This window comes from Phocoena sinus, chromosome 4 (genome assembly GCF_008692025.1).
Source record: "Phocoena sinus isolate mPhoSin1 chromosome 4, mPhoSin1.pri, whole genome shotgun sequence".
Taxonomy (NCBI): domain Eukaryota; kingdom Metazoa; phylum Chordata; class Mammalia; order Artiodactyla; family Phocoenidae; genus Phocoena; species Phocoena sinus.
The window spans coordinates 135,311,870-135,323,051 of NC_045766.1; positions in this window are offsets into that span (position 1 = coordinate 135,311,870).

An 11,182-nucleotide genomic window follows, 5' to 3' on the forward strand; every position below is an offset into this window, starting at 1 on the left:
AATACAATTTCAGCAGAAAGCTAGAATCTATTAAAAGATATCAATTCAGTGAATACGTTTAGTAGTAGATTAGACACAGCTAAAGAAAGAGTTCATGAATTAGAAGAAGTAGGTTAAAAATACCTAGAGTGAAGCACAAGGAAAAAAAATAATGGAAAGTGCAAAAAAGGAGTATAAGAAATATAGGGAAAAGGACTAACACAAGTGCAACTGGTGTCCTAGAAGTAGAGAAGAAAGTAAATGGAGCAGAAGAAATATTTGGAGAGGTAGAGATTGAGAATTTCCCAAAACTGATTTCAAAACATCAAGCCACAGATTAAAAAAATATTAAAAATGTCAGGCAGAATTACTTCAAAGAAAGTCACCTGTAGGCACATCGTAATACAAATGCAGCAAACAAAAGACAGAGAACCTCTTAAACTGAGATGGGGGAAGAAAAAGATACATAACTTAAAGAATCACCAATAAAATATATGTCTTATTTCTCAAAAGGAATGATAGAATCTCCCCCTCCAAAAAAAAAAAGAAATGACATTTTCAAAGTGCTGAAAGAAAATAACTGCCAACCTAGAATTCTATACCCGGTGAAAATATCCTTTAAAATTGAAAGCAAAATAAAGATCTTAATAATTCAAGGAGCATGTTGTAATCTCTGGTGTTGTCACTAAAATAACAATGAAAGAATGCATAGATAATAAATTAATTATGGGGAGCATGTTGTAATCTCTGGTGTTGTCACTAAAATAATAATGAAAGAATGCATAGATAATATATTAATTATGGGGAAATATGAAATAAAAACTTCAGTAATCCAAAAAAGGAAAGAAAGTAAAGGAACATAGACAAGTGAAACTAACAGAAAATAATTATTTAGATGGTAGATTTAAACCCAAATTCATCAGTAATTATATTATACATAAAAGACAGAATACTTCAATTAAAAGGCAAGGATTATCAGGCAGGATAAAAACATAAAGCCTGCTATATGGGCTTTATAAGAGACACCTTTTAAATATAAGGGTACAGAAATGCTAAAAGCAGAAGAACAGAAAACAATATACCATGCAAACACTAAACAAAATAAAGTTGGCATAAGGATGCTAATAACTGACAAAATAGAAGAAGCGTACTAGAGATAAGGAGGAGAATTTCATAATGACAAGACTCAATTCATCAGAGAGATATAAAAATTCTATATTTGTATGTACTAAATATATCATCAGTTTATAAAGCAAAAAGTGTAGAAAAAAAAAGAAGAAAAAGACAAATCTACAAACAGGGTGGAATTTTAACACACTTTTAGCAGGAACTGATTAAACAAACAAATAAACCAAATGTGGTGCCTCCATACAATGGAATATTATTCAGCAATAAAAAGAATGACTATCAAACCATGAAAAGACATGAAGGAAACTTAAATGCATATTGCCAAGTAAAGGAAGTCTGTATGAAAAGGGTACATATAGTATGATTCCACTTATATGACACTGTGGAAAATGTAAAACTGTAGACACAGTAAAGTGATCAGTGGTTTCCAGGGTTCAGGAGGAAGGGGGGAAGGATGAATAACACAGGGGATTTTTAGGGCAGTAAAACTGTTGTAATGTAAGCTTTTAGGGCAGTAAAATTACAATAATGATGGATACAAGATACTATGCATCTGTCAAAATCTATAGAACAAAGAGTGAAATCTGATGACTGCAATTTTTTTAAAAAATCATTTAAGAAGTTGGGGGAACACAGGAAGGAATGCAGACTGTGACAAGAGAAGTTAACTAGTTAACTTTTTTTTAAATTTTATTTTTGGCTGCATTGAGTCTTTGCTGCTGCACGCAGACTTTCTCTAGTTGTGGCGAGCAGGGGCTACTCTTCGTTGCGGTGCGCGGGCTTCTCATTGCGGTGGCTTCTCTTGTTGCAGAACATGGGCTCTAGGCGTGTGGGCTTCAGTAGTTGCAGCACGCGGGCTCTACAGCGCAGGCTCAGTAGTTGTGGCACACGGGCTTAGGTGCTCCGCGGCACGTGGGATCTTCCCGGACCACGGCTCAAACCCATGTCCCCTGAATTGGCAGGCGGATTCTTAACCACTGTGCCACCAGGGAAGCCCTAACTTGTTAACTATTGCAGTTCTCAAGTTAACTATTACAAGAAACAACCTCACTGAAGGGGATGGGTAGGTGGGGTGGGGAGAGGTGTTGACCTAAGTGTCTTTGGAAATGAGTGAGATCTCTAAGACTAAAGGCAAAAGGAACTGCATACGAGCTCTGTACACTAGTGGATAAAGCTGTTTTCCTCGGGGTACTGGTTAACAATTCTGATACAGCTATATATGTATACTAGACTGGAACAATCACATCAACGTATGGCCAGTGGTGGAGCCAGGTTTCTCAGTATTAGAATGGGAGTTTATGGATAAACAAGGGTAGGATCCATGTAGTAATGGATTTGAGATATCAATACGAACTCATGCTTTGCTTAATATAGATACAGATGGTTACATATACAAGGGTTTATAGTTACACTACATACACACCACTTAGTACACATATATTTTTTGCTCTGTCATCAGAGAAGTCTAACAAGAAATGACACCCCAGGGACTTCCCTGGTGGTCCAGTGGTTGAGAATTCGCCTTCCGGTGCAGGCTGCGCGGGTTTGAGCCCTGGCCAGGGAACTAAGATCCCACATGCCGCGGGGCAACTAAGCCCGCGTGCTCTAGAGCCTGCGCGCCACACTATAGAGAAGACTGCGTGGCAATGAAGATCCCGCGTGCTGCAACTAAAGACCTGGCGCAGCCAAATAAATAAATAAAATTTAAAAAAAAAAAAAAAAAAAAAAAAAAAGAAATGACACCCCAGTATCAAGCATGGCTTAGTACCCAAATTTTGGTTTCTAACACTGCTCTCCAATAAGATGAACCAGGGCTCCTTGGAGAAATGGCTGATTCTAAGACTAGGCAGGACATATACAAGATGAGCCTGGATAACTTGGTAGTCCCTGAAAGTGAGGAAGAGCTCAACACAAAACAAAATAAAACATTGACCAGTATGTCAAAGGACAAAGGACCACAGTAGCCCATTGAAAGAGTTCCAGGGGTCAGAGGATTACAACCCAGAAAATAAAGTAAATATCCACAAGTCCATACTGATGTAAATAGATGACTGAATAAATTAGTAAACGAGGAAGAAGAGACGAATCTCCCATACAGAAGAATTCCGAGGAACTTATGTAGATACTCTGCCTCCAAGGAGAGGGAGTAAAACTGCTCACTCTGTAAGTGAGGGCTGTGCAGAATGACCTCCTTCCAAACTGTACAACACGGAAAGGGAGAGAAAAGGAGTCACTTTACAGGGGATAAACCGGACAAAGGCTACCTCCGGCAGGTGACTAAGGCCACCGTCAACAGTCATCAATAACGTTGGCAGTACATATGCTTGCTATGGTGTCATGAAAAAAGCACTTCACCTTTGTGGTCTGGCTCCCACCAACCTAAACCCAGTCTTATCATGAGAAAAACACCAGGCAGGGCTTCCCTGGTGGCACAGTGGTCGGGAGTCCGCCTGCTGATGCAGGGGACACGGGTTCGTGTCCTGGTCCAGGAAGATCCCACATGCCGCGGAGCAGCTGGGCCCGTGAGCCATGGCTGCTGAGCCTGCGCGTCCGGAGCCTGCGCTCCGCAGCGGGAGAGGCCACAGCAGTGAGAGGCCCGCGTACCGCAAAAATAAAATAAAATAAAATAAAACCCAGGCAAATCCCAATATTGGGGTACCGTACAAAATACCTGACCGGACCTCACAGAAACTCTCAAGGGCATCAAAAGAGGGAAAGTCTGAGAAGCTGCTACAGCCACCAGGAGCATAAAGAGACCTGACAACTAATGTCACGTGGGAGCCTGGAACAGAAAAAAAGAGCATTAGGTAAAGATTAAGAAAATCGAAATGAATTATGAACTTTTGATAATAAGGTATCGATATTAGTTACATTAGTATGTACCATACTAACGTAAGAGGTTAGTAATAGGGGAAACTGGATGAGGTATATAGGAACTCTCTGTACTATCTTCCCAATTTTTCTGACAGTCTACAATGGTTCTAAAAGTAAAGTCTATTAAAGGGAAAATTTTAAATGAACAGACTACCTCTATGCATAAAACATAGATGAACCTCTCGAATATAAAGTTGAGCAGGAGAAGTCAGACACAAGTCTACAAACTCTGATTCCTCCATACAGAGTTCTTGAACTGGCAACTATGGCCTGAGAAGTTAGGAAAATGTTTTCTCTGGGGTAGTGGAGCAGATGATGGCCAGGTGATGTCATGTGAGGGCTTCTGGGGTGTAATTAATATTCAATATCTTAACCCAGTTTGTGGTCACGTGGAATATATTCACTTTATGAAAATCGATCGAGCTGATGCTCATTATTTGTCTACTTTTCTGTACAACTCAATAAACCTCAGTGATGGAAAGAAAACAAGGATGCATGAAGAATGAATCAGAATGTTTCCACATGGGTAAACATAAAAAACAATGTTGAATTTTAAAAGTAATTTGCCAAATAATGCCTAAACTATACCAACTTAAAAAACATACCATCAGTAAAACAAACTATATCTTAGTTACAGACTTATAAAATTCAGTCTAAGTACAAAAACACACATGAGATTATAAATAGTGAACTCATGATAAAGTTGCCTCTGCAGAGGGAAGAACCGAAATGGAATGAAGGAGTGGGGTGTGGAGGGTCTTTATAATGTTTTATAAATATGAAATATCTGGAATACATGTTACAAGATGTCAAGTTGTGATATAGTTGGGTTCAGCTACGTGGGTAATCATGATTTTAACCTCTGCTCTTTTTCCTAGTACACTTGCATATATTTGTACATATGTATACAGAGAGAGAGAGAGAGAGAGAGAGAGAGAAAGGGGTATAAGAACATGCAACCAATACCATATAGAACAATAACAACCTAGGAGAATTAATAAGTATTTTGTGATCAATACTTGGCCTCAGTGTTTCTGAGGATGAATGGATACGTAAATCTTTTGCAATATGGAAACTTTTGGCTTTTTTTTTATGAAGAGCCTAACTCAAAGATTAATTACCTTTACATTTCACCACCCCCTTGTTAATAACATATCTTTCATGAAATGTAATTCAAATTTTCCTGGAAGATAAATTACATCTGCTGACAAGGCTCTTTAGAACCACTGGGAACAGTCAGATATTGGAGGCTGATGAGAAAGCAACCCAGCTGCTTGTTCATTCACTCTGCAGCACGGACCATGTGAGATATGATGGGGTCTGAACTCGGCTGGTAGCAGAGGAGTGGGGGAGGGGAGAACAACAAACAAATAGAAACGTTTTGAGACTGAGCTCTCAGAAGTCGCTGAATGGCTCTGAATAACGTGGCAGAGCCCAGGACTCCAACAGATTTGAAGAGGAATCTAGGACGTCAGCTAGGGTTGACAGCAAAGTTTGAGTGGCTGCATGGAGGTTGGTGTCATGAACTGAGATGGTGAAGATGAGGGAGAAATTTAGGAAGTTTTTCTTTTGAACATGGGAAATTTGGGATGCCTTTCAAAGTCCAGGTCTAGAAGTGGGCGCTTGTATATTGAATCTGAAGCTCAGAGAGGAATCAGGGAGGAGATATACACTTAGTTGTCATCAGTATACTGATGGCACTTCATGCCAGGGGACTTGATGAGACCCCCGTGGAGAAAGGGTAGCTAGGGAAGAGAGGTCTGAGGTTCAAGTCTGGAGACGCTCCAGGGATTCGAGCTTCACAGAGGAGTGTGGAACCAAAAGAGAAAAACAAAGGCTGTTCCAGAGCTTTCTGCAGCAAGGGAGTTGGCCACCATCACTTGCATTTTGGCAGAGACTCAAAGGCAGGCAGAAGAGCGGGAAAACCTCGTAGTGGAAGAAAGGGACGGCTTCAGTGTCCCTGATTCGAGGCTGTGGGCCTGGGGAAGCCGGAGGTAGGGTAATTAGAGCGGGGCATCCTACGTGAATGCTTAGGGTGCATATTTGGCTTTCTCTGTTGGCCTTAAGTTAGAAGCGGGGACAAAAATTGGGAAGCTGTCAGTTATTAAGTCCTGGCCATTTGGGGTCAGTTGCTGCAGAACTTATTGATGAACTTCCTGTATTGTTACTGGAGATGGCAGTCTAGCTGCCTACACGTCGGACTGACAGCAGGCTGGCTTCCTGGGCTGGTTACTGGAGTCAAGGGGTTGCTTTCCTGGACAGGTTGCTGCAGATTGTCGGTCAGAGTTCTCGTTTTATATATGATCTGACTATTGTCCATTTGTACATTCAGTCTCTCCGGAGAGGAAAGCAGAAGAGGAGACTAAGAGGGAACAGCACGAGGTAGGAGGAAGAGCAAAGAAAAACACCACCCTGGGAGTCAGGAAAATAAAGCGCCTCCAGAAGGAGGGAGTGGTTAACTGGCAAGGGTCGCCGAAATGTCTGGTAAGAGGAAGATGCAAAAGTAGATCGAGGTTTTCCAGATGAAAAAGAGATGCAACCATCATTCTTGCTGAATTCTCACACAGGAGAAACATTTTCCCGTGGCAATGGTTGGAAACAGGAACAAACAGGATGAATTAGGAAGAGAAGATACCAGTCAGTCCCTGCAGGTGGCACCTTACATCATTGTGGAGGACTGAGCTGCAAACACTGCCCCCTACTGGGAAGAAATACTGGCTGATTAGATCACACCTGAGATTTCCGTGAACCTCAGCCCGCTCCCAGGACTTAAGCTCCACACTAAAGGCTCTATTATTCCATTTTAGGGAATACTACTGCCAAGTAGATTGGGACCCTGGTCATTCTCCTTCACAGACTGTTAGAAACAAGGCAAAGAAAACTGAAGACAGCAGTCCCGGTTTAATCTCCAGCATTCCATCCCAGGAACTTCAAATCTGTCACAAGAATGTTAACCACGAGAAGAAATTGTTTAATGATGTTTTTCACTATCATGAATTTGGTTTTCCTATACCTACGTAATGTAACCATGTTCAAAAACACGTACAACTGAGAACAGATAAAATTATCCAGAATCTCTCTCCCTTATCATTGCTCTGTTAGAATTACCTTACACTTGAATTTGATGGGTGACATAAGCAGATGTTTCTGCCCCTTCATGAGGGGACATTTGCCTCACTTCTAGATGTGAACGCTAACTCCTGTTCTTCTGGAAACTGACTTAGAGGCTGCGGAAACCTAAGAGCAGAGAGACAGGGAAAGGACGACCTTGAGGGTCTTCTTCTTTGTCCTGCTGCCTCCACTCCAGCCCAGGCTCTCATCTGGATCACCCAACAGTCTCCTACCTGGTTCCCTGGGCTTGTTCCTCTCCTGTGCACCCTTCACACGGCTGCCAGAGCATCTTTCAAAATCCCCAATCTATCAGTACTATCCTTCTCCCTACAAAAATTCAAAGGTCTTCCCTTTCTCAAAAGGCTCCAGTCTGGACTCCCTAATAATACACAAAAGATCCCTTCACGTTCTGCCCCTGCCAGGAGTTTTCAACCTTGGCTACACTTTAGAATCCTTTAAAGATTTAGGAGCTTTAAAACCCACCCAGTTGGGACTTCCCTCCTGGTCCAGTGGTTAAGACTCTGCACTCCCAATGCAGGGGGCCTGGGTTTGATCCCTGGTCAGGGAACTAGATCCCACATCCCGCAACTAAGACCCGGCACAGCCAAATAAATAAATATTTTTAAAAAACCAAAAAACAAAATCTGCCCAGTGGTTCTGGTTTAATCAGTCTGGGGAGGGTCCCAGGTATCCAGAGTTTTAGTTCACTTCCCCAAGACCTGGTGACACCTTCTTGAACTATTTGCAGATTCCAGCAGCTCAAAAAGAAGAAAAATTGTCGTGTTTCCAAGGTCACTCCATGCAGCATATGGTAGGTTTCAGACAGAGAAATGGGGATGGGGATGCGGAAGGGAAATGTGGGAACCCGGACTTGGGAGGGTGCTTGTGAGACCTCGATAGACAGCAGCCCCAGGACTGACCAGTGGCCCGAGAAGTGAAGCAGCCAGTGAACAGGAAAAGGAGGGCCAATCCTCCTGGACTACAGGGGCACTTCCACTGGGGGGACCATCCTCCCAGGCAGCTCGGCCCCTCAGCAGATCTTCACCTGCTCCTTTTTCCCTAGGCAGTGTAAGGGTAACTACAAATAAAAAGAAAAGATTTTCCCTGGTGCCAGAAGGGAAAGAGAACTCCCTCCCTCCCTTTCTTAGGGTGTTTCCTTTACAATCCTTTCTCTGTCTCTTTGAGATGTGTGTAAGCCTTTCAATAAAACCTAATAACCCTTTACCAGTTTGACTCCCCAGAGACGTCTTTCTTGGGGGCCTTGGAGCTGTCTCTTTGAAATGTGAACATCAAGGAGGATGGTATCCTGACTCCCTGTCTCTCTGGCTCCAAGTTGTAACTTCCTGCTTTGACAAAGGCATGAGAATTTTAATTTTTCTTAACATTAGGTGTTACCTGCCAAATTCTGCTTGGGAGTGGGTGAGGGAGGTGAGAGTTTTGGGGGCATCGCTCTAGACTCAGGCACCCTCGACCCAAAGCTATAGGACTGGTTCTGGTTTGCCACTGCTGTCTCCTGCTCTAGCAAAGTGGTATAAGCTTATGTAAAGGCCAGGTAGGACCTGCACTGCCATGGAAGTTGGATTGTCCAATAAGCACACATGAGCTGACCAGTGGAGGCCAGCCCAAATCTCATGGAAGGGGGATCAGGAACTCATATACATATCACAGCAGAGAGTAAGACCAGGCAAGTCAGGGTTACCCGCTATAGTAAGTTACCGCCCAAATTAAAAGCGATGGAAAAAGGTCCCCTACATTCTTTTTTTTTTTTCTTTTTTTTTTTAAACATCTTTATTGGGGTATAATTGCTTTACAATGGTGTGTTAGTTTCTGATTTACAACAAAGTGAATCAGCTATACATATACATATGTTCCCATATGTCTTCCCTCTTGCGTCTCCCTCCCTCCCACTCTCCCCATCCCACCCTTCCAGGCTGTCACAAAGCACCGAGCTAATATCCCTGTGCCTTGCGGCTGCTTCCCCCCAGCTATCTACCTTACTACGTTTGTTAGTGTGTATATGTCCATGACTCTCTCTCGCCCTGTCAAAACTCACCCTTCCCCCTCCCCATATCCTTAAGTCCGTTCTCCAGTAGGTCTGCGTCTTTATTCCTATCTTACCCCTAGGTTCTTCATGACATTTTTTTCCCTTAAATTCCATATATATGTGTTAGCATACGGTATTTGTCTTTTTCTTTCTGACTTACTTCACTCTGTATGACAGATTCTAGGTCTATCCATCTCATTACAAATAGCTCAATTTCATTTCTTTTTAAGGCTGAGTAATATTCCATTGTGTATATGTGCCACATCTTCTTTATCCATTCATCCGATGATGGGCGCTTAGGTTGTTTCCATGTCCTGGCTATTGTAAATAGAGCTGCAATGAACATTTTGGTACATGACTCTCTTTGAATTTTGGTTTTCTCAGGGTATATGCCAAGTAGTGGGATTGCTGGGTCATATGGTAATTCTATTTGTAGTTTTTTAAGGAACCTCCATACTGTTCTCCATAGTGGCTGAACCAATTCACATTCCCACCAGCAGTGCAAGAGTGTCCCCTTTTCTCCACACCCTCTCCAGCATTTATTGTTTCTTGATTTTTTGATGATGGCCATTCTGACTGGTGTGAGATGATATCTCATTGTAGTTTTGATTTGCATTTCTCTAATGATTAATGATGTTGAGCATTCTTTCATGTGTTTGTTGGCATTCTGTATATCTTCTTTGGAGAAATGTCTATTTAGGTCTTCTGCCCATTTTTGGATGGGGTTGTTTGTATTTTTGTTATTGAGCTGCTTGTAAATTTTGGAGATTAATCCTTTGTCAGTTGCTTCATTTGCAAATGTTTTCTCCCATTCTGAGGGTTGTCTTTTGGTCTTGGTTATGGTTTCCTTTGCTGTGCAAAATCTTTGAAGTTTCATTAGGTCCCGTTTGTTTATTTTTGTTTTTATTTCCATTACTCTAGGAGGTGGGTCAGAAAGGATCTTGCTGTGATTTATGTCATAGAGTGTTCTTCCTATGTTTTCTTCTAAGAGTTTGATAGTTTCTGGCCTTACATTTAGGTCTTTAATCCATTTTGAGCTTATTTTTGTGTATGGTGTTAGGGAGTGATCTAATCTCATACTTTTACATGTACCTGTCCAGTTTTCCCAGCACCATTTATTGAAGAGGCTGTCCTTTCTCCACTGTACATTCCTGCCTCCTTTATCAAAGATAAGGTGTCCATATGTGCGTGGGTTTATCTCTGGGCTTTCTATCCTGTTCCACTGATCTATCTTTCTGTTTTTGTGCCAGTACCATACTGTCTTGATTACTGTTGCTTTGTAATATAGTCTGAAGTCAGGGAGCCTTATTCCTCCAGCTCCTTTTTTCGTTCTCAAGATTGCTCTGGCTATTCGGGGTCTTTTGTGTTTCCATACAAATTGCGAAATTTTTTGTTCTAGTTCTGTGAAAAATGTCAGTGGTAGTTTGATAGGGATTGCATTGAATCTGTAGATTGCTTTGGGTAGTAGAGTCATTTTCACAATGTTGATTCTTCCCATCCAAGAACATGGTATATCTCTCCATCTATTTGTATCATCTTTAATTTCTTTCATCAGTGTCTTATAATTTTCTGCATACAGGTCTTTCATATCCTTAGGTAGGTTTATTCCTAGATATTTTATTCTTTTTGTTGCAATGGTAAATGGGAGTGTTTTCTTGATTTCACTTTCAGATTTTTCATCATTAGTATATAGGAATGCCAGAGATTTCTGTGCATTAATTTTGTATCCTGCTACTTTACCAAATTCATTGATTAGCTCTAGTAGTTTTCTGGTAGCATCTTTAGGATTCTCTATGTATAGTATCATGTCATCTGCAAACAGTGACAGCTTTACTTCTTCTTTTCCAATTTGGATTCCTTTTATTTCCTTTTCTTCTCTGATTGCTGTGGCTAAAACTTCCAAAACTATGTTGAATAAGAGTGGTGAGAGTGGGCAACCTTGTCTTGTTCCTGATGTTAGTGGAAATGCTTTCAGTTTTTCACCATTGAGGATGATGTTTGCTGTGGGCTTGTCATATATGGCTTTTATTATGTTTAGGAAAGTTC